Below are 22,518 nucleotides of genomic sequence, written 5' to 3'. Positions count from 1 at the left end.
CAGCCTCAATAAAGCAATATTGTGATAGCATGCTGAAGGAGAAATGGCACAAACGGTAAGTGATTCTTAAAGTGACAGAGGCCATTTTCAAGATGTCAGATACAGCAATGATGAAAAGATACATTTCATTTAAGTTGTTTTTTTATGTTTCTACCATTTTTTTTAGAACAGCTAAAGGTAACAGTTAGTTGATTGTGGTATAAAATAGCACTATGTGCTTGGAAAATATACATCTCAATTGTCAGAACCTGGCATGGATCGATTGTGGGCACTCAGAAGACAGATCAAACACACTACTGCGTTTGTTTTTAAGTTCAGCACAAATTAAATTACAACTCCTGTGTGGGTTTTTAGGGAACGTTTACAACTCTGTGCATGTCGGTGCTTCTAATGTGAATAGAATGGTGCATGTAAACGCACATCATGGCCAGATTAATTAATTTTGTGCTCATGTAAATGATACATTCTGATTATTTATTCCAAATACATTTTATGCAGTCAAGGAACTTTGCTAATGTAAACTTAGCTAAGGTAAGGGGAAATCCAAGGGCTAAATCTAACAATGAAGAAGGAATAAAAAAGAAGCAGAGTTGAAGAAATTCAAAAACCAAATAAAGCTCTGAACACAGATTTACAAAGAGAAAGCTAACACAAAGAATAATAAGGCGGCAAAACCCAGTGGATATTTTATTGGAACTTTTGCAGTGCATTCAGTGATATCCTGTGAGCAAGTCATTTCCAGTATGTGAACTCAGCCTCATTGCTTGTATTGAGTTCATAAAGAATAGATCATCGCAGCAGACTATTAATCCTAGATGTGTGAGTGAAGTCTCACATTTCCTGTTTTCTGCTGGTCATGGATTCAATTTCCTCATGTTCCTTCATCTCATAATTGAACGATCCCTATAAAGAATATTAAGTTGGTGCCTTTTCTCTTTTCTCCCCTGCATGGTGGGAGCTGGCAGTTTTGTTCCAGTTGTTGCAGACAGGGAGGGGAAGGATTACTGAAGTGTTTGGAGGGAAGCATGGCATATGGCATGTGTGTGGATGACTGCTGGCAGAAGCTGCGATGCTGAGAGATCACTGTGATGCTGCTCCGAAACATCCAGCTGCCTTAAGGCCAACGTCTCTGTTTATGCCAAGGACCAGCAAACCCAGTAACTCAATGACTATCAAGGGTCATTGCAAGGATCTTCTTAGTTTTGAGAGTGAAATTGGAAAAAGTTTAAGGTTTAAAGAGGAATTATTTGCTGTCAAGTCTGTGTCTACGTATTCTTTTCAAGGTGTAATTACTAATGTTTGCAAAATGTGTGAATATTGCATCAAGGAGTGTTACGAGTTCAATTGTAATTTTTTTTCTTCTAAAAGTTCGTTCATTGTCAGTATGAATGTCATGTAAATCTTGTACATTTAAATATTTTAACTTTTTTTGGTGGGGGACAAGTTGATTATGAATCATATGATTTCAATGACTTTGAAAGAAAAAAACAAACAAAAAGAACAACTATTGTGGATTTGGGTAAATATTTCAGTGAGGTGAAAGTCTTAACCCTTTGTGGTTTAGAAAAATCTCACAATGAAATCAAACTTGTGTATGCAATGGTTTTCTTTTAAAATTACTTGAGCTGTATTATGAATTATTAACTCTCATTGGAAAAAAAACAAACAGATAAACTGAATCACAGGTTTAAATTAAATACATTCTTGTCCTACTAGAGTAAATGAAATGAAGAGTAAATACATTTCTTTACACGTGTGTGTAAAACTATGCTTGAGAAAAATAATATGGTATATTATGAGTAGTGACAGTGATGTTTTGTTTGCAAATCATGAACAAAACCGGTCTAGCTTATTTGTTATATTTAATGAGAAAGAGTTCATATTCCTAAAACACCCTAATGAATTTAGGGATTATGTTTCATCTTTTCTAATTCACCTCACCTCTCATCCAAAATACCAAGTGATAAGATATATCTTCTCTTGAGTCAATAACATTTCATGAATTAATGTTTGTCTTGAGGAATAATCTTCTGTCTCAGTCCTGCTGTGATTGTGATGTGAGATGGGGAATTCAAAGTACGTGATGCACATATATGGTGTCGTCTTTTCTTTTACCCACTGCAGCGATGAAAAAAAGCCAAAAACATGTTTAACATTTTCTCAGAGATTTATTTGTGTCTTTCATTTCTAATAAACTGAAAACGTAGAAAGAAAGTACGCCCTCTGTCATTTATTGGGTTTTACAATGTGAATGATCTGATCTTTACCAGATTCTAAAAGTATTTTAGTCTAACTGTAGGTGTAAAACACAAATAGAACCACTCATTTCACTATCTATTTATTACAGATGTAGTAAAAATTAAAAAGCTCATAAAAAGCAAAATGCACCACAGAAACCCCCAAATCACACATTAAAAACAGGGTTACTATTTTAACCCAGATGCAGGGTTTTTGCTGTTAGGAAGGTGGTTAGACAGTTTTGGCTAATATTTGCTCATAAATTGTGACCCAGATTGCTTGGTAAGAGAGGAGACTTAATGCATTATATTATGACTTTAGTTCTTACTAAATGGATGAGGATAATATTCGTGCCCACTTTTCAGAACAGCATCAAGCCTAATGCAGGTTAGAAACAAAATGATACAAATTTTTTCAGTTCGCAGAAGAACCACTTCCCTCTGGTCTTACTGACTGCTGGTTTGTTCCTCTGATAATAATTTAATTGTGATCATTTCTTGGAATCCAGTGACACAAATTACAGTTGCCCACTTATTCTTCAGTCAGCTTTGATTCCACTCTGATCTTATTCAAATCCTGCTGTGTACAACAATCTAAATCAACTTTCCTGGGATGCTTTTTATTATAGATGGGTTTGTCATTTTTAGGCACTACAGACAGAATTGTAGTCTAGTTTAGGTACTAAGCAGTTGAAGTCATTTAAACCTTTACAAAGCTGCAGCAGAGTTACAGTGTAGTGATTAAGTAATGTTTCTTGGTACTGCATATTTTCAGAGACTGAAATTGAAACATAAAATAAACCAAATGATTCCAGAGACTTTCAGATCTAAAATGTACAATACTGTCCTCACATCTTCAGGTTGTATCTGTGCAATCTAAAATAATTTGCCTCTGTTTTTTGTGCACATGGCCAAGATGTACACATATCACATACACAAACAACAAACATCTCTTTGTACTACTAATTTTTAATTGGGATTGGACTTGAGAGAGGTCAATTTGTGGGCTTTACAAGAGGCAGATATCTGACATTGCATATAAGCACAAGAGCAGAAATCAGAGTAGAAACAAATCAAGCTGGAGGAGCAACATGAATCCTGCAATGAGGGTAGATTCAAGATTACATTATTATAGACTAGAGGAAGGAAAACCAATGGTTGGCAGGAGGGCAGCTGGGTGTGTAATGCTGCGACTGACTGATGTCACGAGAGGCGACGGTCAGACCAGCATCAACTTTCACAAAGAACAAACTTTCCAATTTACCAAGGAATCTCCTGTGGCAACATTCACGAGAGGCACAATGAAGGTCAGTGTAGGTAGACATAAAATGCAGGTAGAACATATGCATGTAAACCCATAAACCCACGAAATACTTAATTTTGCCAACCAGTGTTGAATGCACAGCAGCTCAGCACTCTCTAGAGTGAGTCGGCTAAATTTATGAGCAGATTAGAAAAAACAAGCAAAGATCATACTGAAGATGTAAAACACTGCACCCGTTTTTCTTACAAGATACACTGAATCAAAGAAGCCTTCACTTTGTAATACTTTTCGCTGTAAGTAACTACAGTATAAGGCTACTCTAAATCAGGACAGGTTTTATCGCTAACTACAACCTTCCTCACTTCACTTTGCTTCCACCTGTGCCCACATTCACTCACTCTGTTCCGGATTACTCCAGAGTAAACAGATTGCCAGTCGGCCGTCATTGCACCACCTACACCAGACATACAAGACATGATGAATCCATGCTTTCCTGCTATGCACTCCAAGCTCATCCATCCAAATATTGAAGTTGTCCTATTTTTAAATGTAGCCTCAGTTCCTGCTCTTAGCCTGGCTGCTTCAAGGTTCAACAGTTTTGTTCAGAGTTGGTATTCTGCAGACCTTCGCTGTAGTGAGCACTTATTTGATTTCTCAAACCTTTCTGCCCATTTCCTTGCACCTCTGACATCAATAAGGCATTTTTATCCAGACAAATTGACATTTTCTTTGGACCAGTCTAAAGTACAAAAACAATTTCTAGTGAAAATCCCAGCAAATCAACAGCTTCTGAAATATTTAGACCAGTTAATCTGTTTGAACACCAACAAGTTGTCGTAACAACCTCCAGATACCTAAATGCTTTTAGCTACTGCCACAACTGGCTGATTGACTGTTTGCTACAACCAAGGTAGGGCTGCAGAATACCAACTCTGACTAAGTTTCCCTAAGTCTCCGCTTATAGTATTGAAACAATACATGAAGAAGAAATTCACACCAATAGAAACCTGAGATCTTACATTACCTTTACTTACCCAGGACTGGCTCTGTTTGAGTGTTTATCCTCTGCCTTGAGCACTTCAGATATATTGACTGAAGAGGAACCAGCTGACACTCATCTTCCTTAATGAAATGAATAAGCAAACTTTTATGAAAACTTAACACAACTTAACAATTAAAAACATGATTTATTTTTAAAAAATGTGCGAGCCCAGAGCTGCGACCTTAATTGGTCATGTTGTTGTTTTCATAATTCATCATTTCTATATCAATAAAAATGCTCTATCAGTGATAATTGGACTTAATTACTACAGATTCACTTGGGAAATTAGACCTCCGGATATGTGCATTTTCTGAGCAAAGATGGGAAGCATGTTGACTCAGCAGTTGTTACATCATTTTCAAACACTACAAGCAACGAGCGAATGAAATTAAGATGAGCTTACCACCATCAGTAGTTACACGTAGTTTATAAAAGACCTACTTCTGAAGAAATGTAAGCATTTCGGTCAACTTTTTCTCTTTTTCTTTAGCATGGTCCTCACTTTCTTTTTCTTTAAACGTTTAAACCAAAAAGTATATGTTGGTCCTTTATTACGTATTTCACTATACTTCAGCTACGTTTTATTTCTCTGTCGTAATTTTCCTGAAAGAAGACAATCATTGTCTCAATTGATCACAATCCAACGCAGCTTTGTCTTCTTTAATTTTAGATTATTTTTGACCACCCTGTGTGGACCCTTTATATTCTATCTCCAAATTCAAACTGTAAGCTGGGAAAGGCATATTTAGATTCAACATTTCACAAAATAGTTGTCAACTTAAGGAAATACCTTAAATCAATTGATGTGAAATAAAATAATTCATTCTAAGTGCAGTTTGGACAGTGATGAGTGGCAAGTTCAGCTTGGAAGCTGTGTTAGAATAATCATACTGATATAAATAATAGAAGAATATCCATCACAAGGCAACTAAAATTTTGGAAAGATAGACAAAGACAGTGAGTGAGAAAGTGTGAATGAGAATGAATGAACCAGAATGAGGCCCCTCTGGGCAGCGCTGAGGTTACACTCTGACACATATTGATTGTTAAGCAGCAGACCAGATCTGGCAAAGAGCTGCAGACCTGCCCTAATGCATGTGAGAGTGATACTATATGAATGCTAAAAAAATGTGATATCCATATAGAGTCCAAATGATGTCAGAGGAACGGGAAAGGAGAACCTGAAAGGTTACAACCCATTAAATTAGACTTTCAGTGACTCTGATTAACTACCTCTGGTAGGTCTAATAATCAACTCACAGAGAAATGAAACCCCAAACCTTTAAATGTTGGAGACAGTTAAATGTCAGCTTTCTCCAAAACAATTAGGCTTCATATTTGACAGCAATAGCATTATCATTATCACTGCAAACTGCTGATGACACCTAGCAGATGTGACAGCAGATGCTGTGCAGTGAGGCTAATTAAAAATTATTAGCCTGTTTGTGTTGTCTTTCGATTAGCTGAATAAGCTGCTCTACTACACATCACATCACTAAAGTAAAGTTTTGATACAGTATTGGGCAGTTTTAAGAGTAATAAAAACACTAAAGGTTTACAAAAATATTGTGTATGTTTACTGATAATAATCGCTAGTATTGTGCTGATCACAGAAACATAGCAGTTCTAAAAAGTGAAAACACTACTGAAATGCTAAGTTTTTCTGATCACAATTGTTTATTTTTCCCACCTTTAATGTGATAGACTTCAACTGAAAAATAATATCTAATATCAATTTGTTTGTCAAAATTTTAATATATGTAGGTTTAGTTTTCATCCTATTATTAATTTGTTGAATTCAGTTGTTGGGAGCAATTTCTCTCTTAACTTGCCTATATTTACTTTCTCTACTTTACAAAAAAGATTTACAAATCTTTCACAATGTGAGAACTGCTCTTGTCCACAACCCTCGTCAAGGGAACTTTCAGGGTTGGTGTTTTTTGGTCATATTTATATTTGTTGACATATTTCAAGTACAACCAAAACTTCCTATAAAAAAGCAGGTCCTGTTAGGGAAACACTGACTCTTATCTCAGACAAGACACATGCTGTTGATGCCAGGTGTGAACTCAAAAAGATGTTGAGGAGAATCTGAATCAAAAAAATTTTCAATTAGTTTGTGAGTGCAACCTTTTTTAGTTTCCGATTTTTTTTTTTTGACATTTTTCTGCTTAAAAGATCTGTTGTTGTTTCAGCTGAACTTAATGATTGATGATTTATCAGAAACCTCTGAAAAGGAGTACCTGCAGTTTCCCTATCCATATGACTCTCCATGTACCACCAAGTGTTTGCATCATTATGACATCATAACCAATAGTTTCTTGTGTCTAAAGAGTTTCACCTGGCTGAATTGTGTTATGATATTTCCAGTTCAAATTACATAGTTATCAGTTAAGTTAAAGTTTTCCTGGGCTTCATATTTTGATTGGATTTATTTATTTAAAGCAGGTTTTCAAAAACAAGAAGACAAGTAATCCATAGAACAGAGAAAACATGGGCTTACTGTACATAACCAAGAACAAAGTATTTTGTTTACCACTACTTTCCTGTTTGAAAAAGAGTAAGAAGTGAACACATTAAACCCTACCCATAAAAAGGCAGGTCCTATTAGGGAAACATTGACTCTCATCTCAGACAAGACACAGGTTGTTGATGACAGGCGTGAACTCAAAAAATTCACACCTGTCAATTTTATCTCAATTTAATTAAATATATTATTTACAAAGTCAATTATCAAATATTTGTAATTAAAACCATTAATAATATTTATGGGCATGTTCAATATACTGTGCTAACAAGCCAACAAATAAATTACATAGACAAAATGGTTACAAAGTAATGGTTAAAGATAATGATAATAGTAATAATGACAGTTGAAAATAACAATAGCTACCAATTTCTTGCCAATGTGCCAATGTACACCTATGGATTCTTCTTAATCTGCATTATATAACAATAAATAACATTTAGTTCATACAAAATGAACCTACGAATAGTGCAGCAAAATGATACTCATCAGTTCACAAATTCTCACAAGTAGAGTGATTACTGAGAGTGTTAATCTAATTCTCAAGCAATGGGAGGTCATTGCCTCTTTGCTCTCACACTCAGAGCAGCAAAGCCACACCCGTGGACTTAAACCAAGCACTGTTTTCCATTTAACCTGATTGGGAGTGATGATTGATTCTGTCCATGTGTTGTCAGTGCCCTGCAACCACTCTAGTTTATTGGGACACAGCGGCAGCCTGAGAACTGATAACTGCTAACACATCACATTCAGCCTGTAGGAGAAGTTGACTTTATTCCAAAATCTTAAATCTTTAAGATTGTTTCTGATGATGAAATGAGAATCATTTCATTATGAACCTACCATTAAAGGTCAACTAATACGTCAGCTGGCTGACAGATCAGTCAGATATTTATCATTGATTAGATATAGGTTGATTATTATGGAGATATATTGCTGAGCTGCTGGGAGCTTTGGGTTTTGACACTTAGATTACTAAAATTGTGAATACTTCACTCACGAACTCGGGACAGTTCCAAAGAAAGCTACGTTTATTTTGTTGAAACTTGAACTTTCAGTCTACAGAACACATGTTGCTCAATTTATCAAATTAACAACATTGAATTTATATCAAATTGGAAGTACTACAAAGTTGAGTTTTGGTATAAGTATAACAGTGATTGCTAACTTTAAAACCCGAGTCCAATGCTGTTAAAGATCAAACTTTTCTAGTGTTCTTTATTTACTTTAAAAAATATCTGTTCTACATGTAACACTATTTCAAAGTTGTGAATCTTAATTGGCAGCCGTGACCTTGCATGATTTAATAAATTGTGTTTGTCACAGGGCCGTTGGATGACATTCATCTCAACGGCTCTTTATTTTGCTGCATGCGTCTGTCGACCTCTGTTTGTCTAAGCACGTCATATTGGATCTGTGAGTGTTTTGTCCTTAATGTAAACCTGACAAACTGAATTAGTGCTACTGCACAGTAATCAGGATCAAATGTGGCTCAACTGCTGTGCCTTCTTCCTTTTTTAAGCATGCACGCCTGTCCTTTCTCACTGCAGGAAATCAACATATCAGCAGAGCCGAGCTGATAGCACAGATAATCAATACAAATGACTCATAGATTGCTTGGCTTCAGGCTGAGATTTCAGGCTCACAGGCACTTTGGCGCAACGTTTGTTTGGAAGAGAGAGCAGACCCTGGAGTCTCGGGGCATCCATTCCTCCTCGGTCACACACACACAAAGACACCTGTTTGATGATGGAGAGCAGCACTGTGTGCAAAACTCAGCAGACATTTCATTTGGCAAGGTCTTGCCATTTTGGTATTAAGAATAATGATAATGATGTAAATTCTAAGAAATTTAAACTGCAACTGAAAAGTTGCAGCGTTCTGTGGGCATAGACATGTTTTATAATAAGATAACTTATTAGAATATTATATTCATCATTTATTGGAAAACTGGCAATAATTGCTCAATAAATTATTTAATCATTTGGTTTGCTTGCACTTAAATACACTTGCATCTTGTGTTAGAGTTACAGGGAAATGAGTTTGGCTTGGTTTTCTTTTCCACTACCCTGACCACAGAAGTTCAAAACACTTGACTGTTGAATTTAGCTCTCAGATTGCAACAGGAAGTTCCCAGCAGGCTTTGCAATTGTGTTTTCAAAGAAATCAAACTGTACTGGGATTTGGGGGAAAATTACCTGTTGACAAATTCTGCTAATTTGATTAATCTTCTAAAGTATTATTTTTTGTAATGTGAGTTTTTTTTTTAAGTTATTATTAGTAAAACTGTCCTTACTCGTCATAGAACGATGTCATATTAACCTGTACTTTTTTGGAAATGAAATAAATAAATATTTTCTGCTTGTTTCATGATTGGTTATTATATTTTTATCGTGTAAAGCACTTTGAACTGCATTGTTGCTGAAATGTGCAATACAAATGAACTTGAATTACTTTGTCACTCTGTTTTTGGCTGACAAGAATTTAAATCTGCCAAGAGACACTGCGTCTGAATATAATCCTGTTTTTTTTTTTATTGTGAAGATAAAACCAAAATGTATGGTACAAAATGTGTCAGAAACAAACTAGACTTTACTGTACTAACTATATGTTAGTGTCTTTGCTGACATGTCCAGCACCCAAAGTAATTAACTCACTCCACGCATCACCAGCATAGCTGTCTGAAGCAGGTCCAAACACCAGCAAATTGCAGGGAGAACCTGGGATTTCATCCTTCTATTCACAGCACTTTGTTTCATTTTGACAAACATAAAGGGTTTTTTTCAGATTCCAACAGTTTGGTCAAAATCTGAATTGCAAATAAGCTGGCGGAAGCAGTTAAAGCTGGTACACAAATCAGAGTCTAAAAATGTCTCACGTCTGAAGTCATTGTTTGTTGGACCTGCAGATTTGCTAAAAAAGCGCGAACAAACACCGCAATAAGAGGAACAAAGGAGGCGCCACGTTGTTTACCACCTGCAATCAGAGTGGTTTGGTGCTGTGAAGCAAGGCAGTTTGTTCCGAGTTCCTTCTCAAAAAGGTCAGCTTATGGACCTAGTGGTTTGTTTGTTTTTTAGGAGCTGTGAAATTACTGACAAACAAAACCGACAATGGTGAAACATGTAGTAGTGGACATATATTTGTTAATTTCATTTAAGGGATATTTCTTCTGTCCTGGTTTTGGCTGTGAAAAGATGCCTTCATAATAAGCGCATATTGTTACTCACATTTTTCATTTTGACATGAACTTTGAAACCAGATAATCTACAGAACACAGAAGTGTCGCAATTGACCCTTTCCTTGTCATCACTAGGTCATCCAAATGACAACGTGCTGAGCTTTACAAAGGCCATGAAGGAAAAAAGAGACATTTCTGCCTTACCTACTGTAATTGTGCCTTTATTTCCAACTGCCTTTTCAGAAAAGGTCTGAAATAAGTGGATCAGGATGAATAGTCAAGCCAGTTTTTTTCCTATAACAACCTCATTGGACCACCGTGCTGCACCAAGTCATAGAAAAAACTATATATCAAAAAAATTCTTGAAAAGGAATTTTTCAAGAAATTTTCAAAATCTTCAAAAGAGAAGACTGGGACTGTAAGTTATTCCCCTTGCAATTAAGCCTAGATCTCAGAATGTCTAAAAGCTTTGTTAAAAGCAAATGATTTATTGCCCTGAAAACTCTGCCTAGAACAGGTGGTAAGTCCAGTACCTGCTGGCCTGTGTCCTGCATGTCGTAAATGATTGCCTGAATCTAAAGTAGACTAGACTCTGCTGCAGATCTTCTTCAGCATGTCGGACTACGCTTTAGGTGGACCAAAACAACCACCGAAAGCGTAGTGATGAGGCTAAAGCTCATAGTTAAAATGGTGCCATAACCTTCTTAATTCTGTAATCAAATGACAGATTTTTTTTAATTAAAGATCAGTCTTTTTATTAAAATAATTTGTTGTTTTACAGTCAGTATGTAAAAACAAAATGTTTGAGCAAAACAGAGCAGAGAGCAACCTCCAAATGTATTTACAACCAGGTTATCAAAAAAGTTGATAACCTGGTTCAAAAAAATTTACAAGCTACTACCGCAGCAAGAACTGCTTTTGCTAAGTAGTTTTATCTCTTGATAAATGTCAAAAGTAGCTAACAAGGGCAGTGGACCTCCAACATTCTGGATTCAATTGAAATGCATTCACCCGTTTAGCTCAAATCCTAAAACCAGCTAAAGAATGTTCCGGTGTCTTAGAGATTTTTTTTCTCAGCTCAAGCTGATTGGTGGAGTCAAAGTACAGACTCATTTATTGCTTGTGCCAGCAAGTGACTCACTTTATATTACCTCTAAAGGGAAATGATTTTATAATTCTGCAGTTTAATCAGATTATAGGAGCCAACTATGTTTTAATACCGTTTAAAGTCCCTAGTATATTATACGCAGAAAATTTAAAAAAAGCCTTTAAAACAAGATATAAACCCTTGAATAACAATGTCCTGGCATCTGAATAATAAGATCATAACTTTTGTTGAACAAAACTTTTTTTTCCAGTTCCTTTTAATTGGACTTAAGTGAATCTTAAATCACCTAAGGTTCTGGCAACCCATTGCTCACATAATTTGCTACTTCAAAAACTCACAAAGGTGGGTGGTCTCTTAAAAGTTTGAAGTTGAGGTCTGAGAATATAATGAGTAAACAAAATCAACAACTTTTGCTCATCTACAGTAACCCTGCTGATGGTGTGATTAAACTCCTGTTGTGCTGTTAAGGTTAGCGAGTACTGGAGTGTGTGAGTGTTTGTTGAGCGAGGCTTTTTCAGGCCAGTCCATTTGGCTGTGTTTGGAGGGCCCTAACTTTAATTTGGAGCCCATTTTCAGTCCATTATGCTGGGCCACTTGGGAGGCCACAGCAAATTAGAGCCATCTCTACTTCAGTGAGTTTTAAAATTAAAATGGCACTTGCTGCACCCCACCTGTCATGCACACTCTTCCACATTCTTCCACCAACACACAATGAAGGCATGTGTGATGATGCTCATGCGCCTTTCAATGTCTGAATATGAGCAAATCCTAGTGCACATCATACATGTGAATTTCTCCCCTCAGCATCTTACCGCAGAGATGCTGAGGGGCGTGTCCTCTCACACCAAGTCGATTCCAGCATCACTCGCTCAGCAGGGAGGCATATTATTGGGCCACTGAAAACCCAGCCACTGCATGTGTCAGGGCCATTTAGTCAGCAGGGGGTTGCTTTTTATACCACAGCTGAGGTAAGGGGTATGAATAGCTGGTCATTGAGTGGATATAGCCTCACAGCCTGCCTCTGATCACATCACAGAGGCAAACAAGATCAATACAGAAGAATACAGGAGACCCACAGCGTGACAGAAGAGGGGGAAAAGGGAAATGGATGTACTAATACTGCAGCCTGAAGTCGTTGCCTGTGGTAATCACAGCTGTAAAACTAGATAATTACCCAGGCTTTACTAAGAGGAGAAAGCAGCACTGGGGTGTGCTAGCTGGTGTTTGCTGTACATGGTGGGGTGAATTTATTTCAATGGATTAATTGTACATAATAATTTAAATGGGAATGTTTTTAGAGCTGCATCAACAACATCCTGGTTTTAAATCTATGTATAGTTTACATGCTCAACTGTGCTCCAGCCTCTTCCCAAAGTCCAGAAATGTTCATGTTAGGTTATTGGACACTTTGTATGTATTCCAAATTCTATTTCAAAATGCAAAGACAAAACTGTATTATGAGGAGGGAATGCTTTATTAGTTTTTGACAGAAATCAATAACCTTTTGGGAAAATGGATTCTTCATCTATTTTATCAATTACTTCACTGTAAATAACCATTTTAATTGTTCATGAATGTTACGACTGGCTGAGCAGGGAAAGCTTGGATCACTCCGGTCAACAGGGACAGGAGATTGAGACAACAGAATCAAACAGTAACAGATTAGAAAAGTATCGTGTGATTTGATAAATCTTGACTGCAGCTGCAACATTCAGATTGTTTTTGGTATATTGTGGTAACAACTGAGAAGCTTACCTTAGTTTTGTGACTGAGAATCTCCATTCCTTTATATACGCTTCTTCTAATCGTACCTTTCGGCTGGAAATGAATCAAAAATCTGTATCAAAAAGATCCAAACATCTTAATTTCGGGTCAAGAGTTGTTACACAATATTTATATTTTTTAAGCTTAATATCATATTATAAGATTTCCTTTTCAAAAACATAAGTTGAGTGTTGCTCTGATTTTTTTCCTGTATGTTTGAGAAATCCTTGACTCTCTTGTGGAATACAAGCCCTTAGGGTCTGCTCAAACAAAGTGCCACCTATTTATCCAAAGCTAGGAGCTCCAGTCTCCAGCCGGGACACCCTAAACTGATAACTGTGACCTTGCAAGAAAAAGCATTGCAATGGATGCTTATTAAAAAAAAAAAAAACTATGGAGAACATGTTGTGATCATATCAATATGTTTCTCACATCTTGTTGAATCTGTGGCACAATGAACTTATTCAGTTCTGAAGGCAAAAAGGGTCAATCTAGGACATGAAGGTATATTTACTGAAGTGAGTGCACTTTTGAGAGTTTAAAATCTGTGACGTGAGGAAACTTTCTTATGTATGGCTGATGTTTACATGTCTGAGTTGAGAAGTAATATATGTGGTTATAAAATGACAGTGTTGGAGAAGGCTTTGTAAAAGGTAATTTAGATGATTACATATAATTTTCAAGTGAGAATCTGAGCACAGAAAGTACAGAGACCAGAAGACCATAATTCTATTCAGTGAGAGATGTCTTAGAGCAAATCAGCGACGGGAGATGTCAGCAATGATGACAGATCTCAGTTGACATATTTACTCTTTATTCAAATCACTAAAATAAAAAATAAAAAACACACAAAGTAAAATCCCTCAATAAGGCATAACATTATGACCTCTGAAGTGAGGTGAAGTGAATATTACAGATTATTTCTTCAAAATGGAACATTTCCAGTGAACATTGTCTTCCCTGAGTCTGTTTTGGGAAAAATAGAACAAACACGGGTCAAAATGTGATGCCTGGTGTCTAGATCAGGATATCTCTAAAGCTGTGGGTTTATATCTCTTGGTTTGTGGTGTACATATTTCACTTATCTGGGGAATCCACTTTAAAAGGGGACAAACTGGTACAGGCAGGGTCATACTTATAATTGTGACACTGGCAATGTTCTGCTGCGAATCCCATGTTGCTTTAACATATATCTCTGACCTAAACACTGAGGCAGACCCTTTTATGGATGGAGCTTTTTTCATTAAGGCTGTAGTCTGTTTCTGCCACAATTCAGACATTATTTATCAGTGATTTGAGGAGCACAAAATAATTGACTGGTAATTTCAATCAAGCATTCATGGAATATGCTGGACAAACAAATCAATTGAAGCCTCATCTTACAACTTACAACACTTGAATGATCTGGCACTAAAATCATGGTGCCGGATATAACAGCACAGCCTCTGTACACACCCTATTCATACTTCATTAGGTTGCGAGTGAAAGGAGAACCAACACCCTAAAATTTACAAACAATAACTGGGCATGTTGCATGCTCACTACAGATATTGTGTTTGGAAAAGTGGTGCGGACCGCCCTCTTTTACTGAGGATTTTGTGTGTGTGCGCTACGAGCTGTCATCATGAAGAGATTTGGGGAACATACAGCAGACCAATATAATCTGCCTCACCTTTTCTGGGATCCTGCGAGCAAGACGTAACAGTGTGATATCATAAAGTAACGGTAGACTGGAATTATTCTGTAATCCTGCTTTTCAACCATGCTAAATTGTAGACGCAAAAAACAGCACCTGTTATCTGGTTCTGGTTTAATAAATTGCATTGCAGGTGGTAAGTCATTACATTTGCATATCCTCCTCTCATTCCGTTGTGCTTTCTGACAATTAAACGTTTTGAATGTTGATGGAGACAAACACACTAAACTGACTGCACCTACTATTCTCCTTTTGCTGACACAATCCTGTCTGCGTGTTTTTTGCAGTTCAGGTTTGTTTTTGTACATGCAAACCTTTTGAAGATCAGGCCCTAAAAAAGCTATTGTTGCAAATAAACTATTAACTAGCTAAAATGTGACCTACAACCAAACTGATGCACCCCAAGGCATTACTTTTGAAAACACCTATTTACATTCAGATGCTTCAGTTCAAGATTTATTTTCCATGAAGGAATCCTTAAATAGACTTAAGGAATTGTTGAGTTATCTGGGCTCTGAGGCTTCTAAATTCTCTCTGTCAAGACATGGACTAGGACAGCGGTCAGACAAATCCGTTTTCCTGATGCATTTTTCAGAGGAAACTAATGTTATGTTCTGCAGACCAATGATTGCACCAGTCCTCTTTCACACCAATGCCATTCCCACATCTGTGCCAATAATAACAATACTAAAAAGGAGTTTCAAGAAACTTTTAGTATTCGGATATTTCAGAGCAAAAATACTGCTGCTTTCACGACTGCATTTTCTCTGTATAAGGGGCGTCGATTTATTTTCACTTTCTGCACATATTAGAAAATCATGTCCGTAGAGGAAGAAGGTACTCTTCCTGCTGTCAAGAAAAGGGACTGATTTCTAAACTAGAAATGACATAATGTAATTTCTCTCTCCTTCATTTTAAGGAATTTCTGAAATATATTGGGACAACATGTTTTGGCTATAAACTATATGTTATTATTTTACATTCTTAATTATGTTAAATTTACAGATGTGATGGGGAAACTTTGCATATAGAAGTATGTGAGTCTCCAAACTAAAAATTTGATGTTAAATGTAACATACTAAGAGTCCTTTTAAGGAACAGTTATCTATTAGCTAAATTCATGACCATTCACTGAGTAAATTAACATCCAGTAATATCAGTGTGGGTGAAAAATATGCTTCTAGATTTGGCTGCATGAATAAACATCATCAGTCAGAGGGGCTCCTGCCTGTGGGTCCAGACTGATTAAACACTGTTCAGTATGTGTGTGTTCACGTGAAGCGTCAATATGAATTTTCTTAGGTTATTGGAACAAGAAGCAAAGCAAATTATTGTGTATATCTATGTGCATGTGTGTTTGTGCATTTACCTACGATTGTGTGTGTATCTATAAATCCATTTACAATGCAGAGGAGTCTGGTTGAGCAGGGGAAAGGATGATGGGGAAGATGGAAACAGCGTGAAAGAGGAAAATGATGAAATGGAGCCGAGGTAAAGAGGAGAAAGCAAAGTGTGATATAAAATGTAGAGAAAACGAAGAGAGGCAAAGTTGATAGAGTGATGGGCAAATGCAGCAAAAAGAATCTGAACCAGAGGCTTTTACACAGCAGGTGAGTCAAGTCAGGGAGTGAATGAAGTCACAACAAACATGTTTTGCTTTACCACAACTAATAACTTTCACTGAGGAAAATAACTAAAAACTAACCCAGCCTTAGATCCAGCCTACAAAAATCTGCAACACCACGTAAAAAGAAAAACAAATATTGATTCTCAACATAATTTCTTTCTGATGATTAAATTCTCAATTTACTGTTTATGAATATATTGTATATTTGTGAAATTTTTAAGTTGTGTTGGTCATACTACAGAATTGTTTCCAAAAACAACTCAGCCTGACTTGTTTGGTGGTCATACTGCATACGCTGCAGCGTCAGATGCATAGAGTTGATGATGAGGTTTTCTTGACCTAAGGCAGCAAAGCAGGGCATTGAAACACAAAGCAGACATTTTGTAATGTGATGGGGGTGTTAAGATCGTGGTGTCCTAGATGACTGACGAAGCAAAACAATAACGTGACTGTTTACAAAAATGGCCACTATTGCTTCCCTTTGTCGGTATTGCACATGAAATGACAATCACAACTTCTTTTTTTTGCTATTTTTAATCTTTTTTGGTGAATTTAGGATTTTACTGTTAGACATGAACATCATGGAATGGGTGCATCAATGTGTGTCGGTATTTTAGTTCTGTAATTCATATTTCCTTCTAAAGATGGAAAACATGAGTTTAAAAAGCATTTAAGCTAAAAATTACAATCCTGCTCCCTGTCTTTGTGACAACCATATCCATCAACATTGTCCATTTATTTATCTCTCTCTCTCTCTTTCTGGCCCTTTGGCTCCATCCCTCCCTCCCTCACTCCCACACACACACAGCTTAGTGTATAAAGGGGTTAGACACAGCTGGATTGGCACCTCTTCACCCGCAGGCAGAGCACCGAGGTGAAGTAAAACTGGCATACCAGCAGGATGAGGTGAAGTGGATCTAATCTGGCCTCCTGGCATGATGTGGCACAAGGCCGGCTCACTGTGCCAAGAGTTATATTGGCAATGGCCAGTGCTGGCATCCTGCTGTGTCTGACTTGATGGATCAGTTTCCTGCTGGTGGGAAATGGAGCCAGAGGTGTGCTAGTTCAGGGGAATTGGAGACACAAATATATGTAAAATGACCAAATAAGGGATACAGCTGTAATGATATCAATAGATTACACCTGCTACAACTGATATGCCAAATTACTTGGTTTTAACATCATGGCTAAAGTACAAGTTAATATTGGTTAGTGTCTAAAATTAACAAGCCTTCGTGTCACACCATACAAAATCTTGTTTCAAAGTCATGGGTTACTAATTAGAATGTTCTTAAAACTCTGATCATCCATCATCTAAACCGGCTTATTCTTGCAAGGTTGTGGGGGTGCTGGTGACGATCCATCAGGCAATAGGTACATCCTGGACAAGATGCTAATCAAACTCATCAGCTAAAAAAAAAAAGGTATAAATTAAAAATGATTTTCAATGCATTATCAGGGACACTAAACTTGATCCACAGGTGGTTTTGTTAGAGACAATAGTTTATTTAGCTTTTTCATTAGATTGCTTTCCTCACAGTCTTATCACTTTTCTGTGGTAATATATACCACTGAATAAAAAATAAAAAAAATTCAAATTTTTTACACTTCTTTACCAGGAGTGGTAATAAACATGGGCAGAACAATTTATTTTTACTCAAAGATTGAAGCACTTAGCAAAAAGTTGACCCCATCAATTAAAGTTCAGAGTTAAACTGGACTTTAATTAATTTACTGAATCAAAAATAAAGGCATTTTTCTTCTAATTTTGCCTTTTAAATTACAAATCAGGTCTTTCCCGCATTACTTCAAGCAGGGAAGATGAAACACATTTACAAGCTGACGGATGGTCATAATAGACCAAAACAGACTTAGATGCATTCTGGTTGGAACCTCCTCTAAAAAATGTTTATTAGGAAAAACATCTTGCGACTAAAATGATCCCATCACTGTAAGTCACTTTTGACCTGGGCCACTGTTTTCCTAATATTGTAATTTTTATAACATAGCTTTAGGAAAACTGTTGTTGCATGTCATTTCAGTAGAGATAACCATCATATATTATCACAGGCGTATCATTTTGAACATATTAAACATGACAAAATATCAAGTAACAGTTTCTCTTCAAAGTGTCTTGTCAGATCAGTGCTTGGATGTCATTTATGTGAAATCTCTGAAAATAGCTGTTGAAGCTCCTCTGACTGTTACTTGCATGTTTGCACCCAGCAGGCAACTTTGTTTCCCACACAGGCGGACATTTCTAGGTGGGCTTAAAAACCTAAATAAGTCAAGCTCCATTTTCCAAAATTGAACAACCCTCTGCCATGACCTGTCATGGACAGTTAGTGTTTGGCTCCGGTAAAGACTCCACTGGATATCGCCAAGGAGGAGTTAGTTCCTGCTTTCTGTGTCGACTACTGTTCTCACTCACTGTATCAGTCAGTACAAACACCCAAAAAGAAGAACAAATGATGCTAATGAGGTTGCGCGCGACAGATTTCAACTTTACCTGTCCGTATGACCTAGAGCTGTGTAAAAATGTCTGCATCCTTTAAATTTAATTTTTTCATTTTGTCCAACTTAAACCTTTTGGGGGGAGGAGGGTGCTATGTTGAGACAGCTCAGCAAAAGCTGTGCATAATTATAAAGAGAGGAAGATGATACCCGATTTTCAAATTCCTTTACAAAAACAAAAGTGTGGCATGCATTTGTATTCAGCCTCTGTGTGGTTTTCAGTCTTTGTTATGCTGGTTATTCACTAATGTTCACTAACAAATCTCTGAGGCCTTCACAGAACAATTGTACATAGATTAAGGTGGGCACTACATTAACTGGACATTCTGTTAAGCACACCTTTTTAAAACTGGTTTGGATCAACATTTATCTTCAGATCTGCCTTAAATCTTTGGGGCATCAATGCAACAGAGGGGTGGTAAGTATTCCTCTGAGATCTCAGTCTATATTGACAGGAGAGCAGCACAGAGTTGTTAAAATTATTATTATTATTTTTTGGCAGCACATGCATGATGAAACTGACACCCTAAACATATTTCATTTGACTGAGATCTGATCACGTTAGAGGCCATTGGACTACGTTGAATTCATTTTCAAGCTTAAGAAACATTGAAAGAGATGGTATAAGCTCTGGGAAGCAGTGCTGGGAGTAACTATCAAAAGATGATTATAATTATGCATTTGGCAGACGCTGTTATCAAAAACGACTTGCAAATGAGGATGTACCGATGCAGTTAATATCAAAATTAACAATAAGCTCCTTTGGAGGAAGACCACTAGTCAGACAGAGTAAAAGTAAGATACAGACAGAGGATAATACAGATAAGACAGTACAGTAGAGAGTTTAGGGAAATATAGGGTAGCTGATGTAGGATCAACAATGGACTGCGAATACAATTTATTCCAATGAAAACGGCACATGTCAAGCACACAAAACCTGAAGTCATAAAAAAATCATAACTTCTACATTTAGTTTTTATAAATAACTTGCAGGTATTGGTATTTCTCTTCCCCCATTTAGAGCAAAAAACAACAAAAAATATGTTTTTAAAAAAATACTACAGATCAGATGTCAACTTTTCCCTCTCCTCTTTGGGAGTTACACTCAGTAAAATGTCCTGAATACAACCTTCAGTAACACACTATAATCTGAGAGCAGAGAGGAGCACATGGGCCTCGGCCCCCAAATCTTATTTGGTGGCAGGACCTGAAGACGGACTCGGTGATGGAACGAGAGAAATAAATAAATAGCAGCAGAGAAGAAGGGCAAGGGATGTGATGCTGAGGGTCAAAAATGGAACCAAAACAGAGGGTAAAAAAATTGTCAAGGATATGGTGGAGCTCAGCTTGGTGAAGGGAGAGACTGAATGCAAGGAAATTGCAGGAAATAAAATCCACAGGGGTGGAGAGAGGGGAAGGAAGAATGTAAGGAAAAAAGGAGAGAAGAAGAAAGGGATCCTTGGAGATGTGTCCTCTGGGCAGGATGGATTGAAAGAGTAAATAGAGGTTAAACAGGGATAAACAGAGAGATAGCAGCTTGTAGTAAAGGCAGATAGAAAAATGTTGCCATTTGTAAACTTAGGAAACAAGCAGTGTGTAATGGAGAAGAGGAAGGGAACGAATGATGTGACTTATCAGAGAGAAGGTAGGGTGAAGAAGAACAAAGTGTCTGAGAAATGGGTGTAGGCTATGGAGAATCTCAGGTTAAAAGATAAAAGAAAGATTGGGGGGAAAAAAAGTGGAAGAGAGAGTGAAAGAAGCCAGTGTGACTGATTCGGCCGAGGCAGCAGTAAAAGGTTGCTCTAATACAGCAGCCAGTGAGGAGAAGCCTGAAGGATACACTCAGTTACAGGAGGCGAAGGAAGAAGTATGGCAGGCTGAAATTGTGTTGGAAGGGAGGAGAAGAGACAGCATTCTCTGGTTTTCCCATCACATTCTCAGCTCTGGTTTAGAACAAGCTCCAATATTCTTTTCTAAGGTTTTTTCATTTTGCTCATAAATAACCCCCTCCTCCTCTGATCTCTCTCCTTCGATTTGTTCTTTCAGCTGCAGTCTGCCTTCTCATTCAAAGTGGAACCATAAAAGGAAGACATCTTCTTCCAAAACATGTCATGATCAAAGATGGCAAAGGCGCAGTCTAGTCCAGACATTTTAACTGTAAACCATGTTGCATCAATTCATAACCAGCCGGAAAGTCATGCCAGGAGAGCACTTAGAGAAGTCTCAAGTCGGCTCTCAGGACCACGGCCAGCATCAATGTCAGTAACTTTTAAGATGGATCATCTGCAGACCTGCTGCAAAATCAAAACACAAATATTAAAATAGTACTATAACATTAGCACTACTTCCACCTCTTCCCAGCCTTCTTTAACAACAAATCTTTTTACAGCTTGTCCTGTTGAAAACACAAACTTGAATGCGTTTTAAAGAATTTGAACACAAAAAGGCACCTTTTTATGCACAAAATCTGAAAAGTGTGGCATGCTTTGTGAAACAAATTGCAATTGCAGAGGGGAGAAATTCAAGGTTATGCTTCACACATTTTTGTAAAAAAGTAAATTTTACTTTTTGCCCTCATTTTAATATTATGCAGAAAACAGATTAAAATATTGGTTGCCTAATAATGCTGCAGTAGATACTAGCTGTGTGTGTTGCTAGCTCCTTTTTGCAAAAGGGGCATTTTGTAAAATCAAGCTTTGGATCATGTTGTAATGTTATTCCCTAAAAGTATTTTGTAAATTTCCACAGACAGGAAACAATGTGAACTCTACCCTCCAGACATATTCAGATTTTATTTTTAATACAGTTTTGCTACATATTTGATGATCTCCAAAGCCTTACATTTTAGAAAACCAAAGGCATCTATCTTTAAAAAATATCTTAAAACAACTTTCTAGCATTATGCAAAATTCAGGTGTGTTGGAGATATCAGTAATTGATGGTAGCTCTAGAGGACTAGACTTGAGCATCTCTGCTTTATATGTTAACTATTTCCCTTACATGGCTCATGGCATCTTTGAATGGGACTTCTTATGGCTTCCTTTAACAATTCTAAAGGCCAGATTTGTAGAGTGCACAAGCAGTTGTGCCATACTCTTCCTATTTTCAGATGATGGATTAGACAAAGCTCTGCATGACATTCAAAGCTTGGAATATTGTTTTATAACCTAACCTTGCTTTAAACTTCTGCACGGCGGTCTCTCCGACCTGTCTGACGTGTTCCTTGGCCTTCATAATGCTGTTTGTTCCCTAATAAGTCACTGAAACAGAGCAGCTGCATTTGTACTGAGATTAAATTACAAGCAGGTAGATTCTCTTTAGTTGTATGGATGACCCTTAGGAGACAGAGGCAGAATATATTCCACAATTATCATATTTTTCATATTAAATTTATGGGTTCCTCTATTGTATCCCTTACACTGTTTTGGGTTCTACTTTGTGTTTATCTATTGCATAAAAGCTCAATAAAAATACATTGAGGTCTATGGTTGTAATGGGACAAAATGTACAAATCTTCTTGATGCATGAATACTTTTGGAAGGCGTAGTATCTTTCTGTCCC

At 37.1% G+C, this 22,518-nt stretch overlaps 1 protein-coding gene across 2 annotated transcripts in view; it reads right to left on the bottom strand.

Annotated features, from left to right (window-relative positions):
• The window catches only part of ecel1 (endothelin converting enzyme like 1), a 137,607-nt gene that overhangs the window by 75,854 nt on the left and 39,235 nt on the right, over positions 1–22,518 (bottom strand). The window contains exons 4-5 of one of the 2 annotated variants that reach the window (XM_023351777.1): positions 13,112–13,174; positions 4,536–4,623 (exon numbers count right to left, since the gene is read on the bottom strand). The gene's annotated coding sequence lies outside the window, so the exon portion shown is untranslated. The remainder of the gene's footprint in view (positions 1–4,535; positions 4,624–13,111; positions 13,175–22,518) is intronic. The other variant, XM_023351778.1, reaches the window with a different exon arrangement.

Source organism: Xiphophorus maculatus, chromosome 18, assembly GCF_002775205.1.
Source record: "Xiphophorus maculatus strain JP 163 A chromosome 18, X_maculatus-5.0-male, whole genome shotgun sequence".
In the NCBI taxonomy this organism is placed as follows: Eukaryota; Metazoa; Chordata; class Actinopteri; order Cyprinodontiformes; family Poeciliidae; genus Xiphophorus; species Xiphophorus maculatus.
Note: the sequence above shows the minus strand (reverse complement) of the source record. Positions and strands in the feature narration are given on the sequence as shown.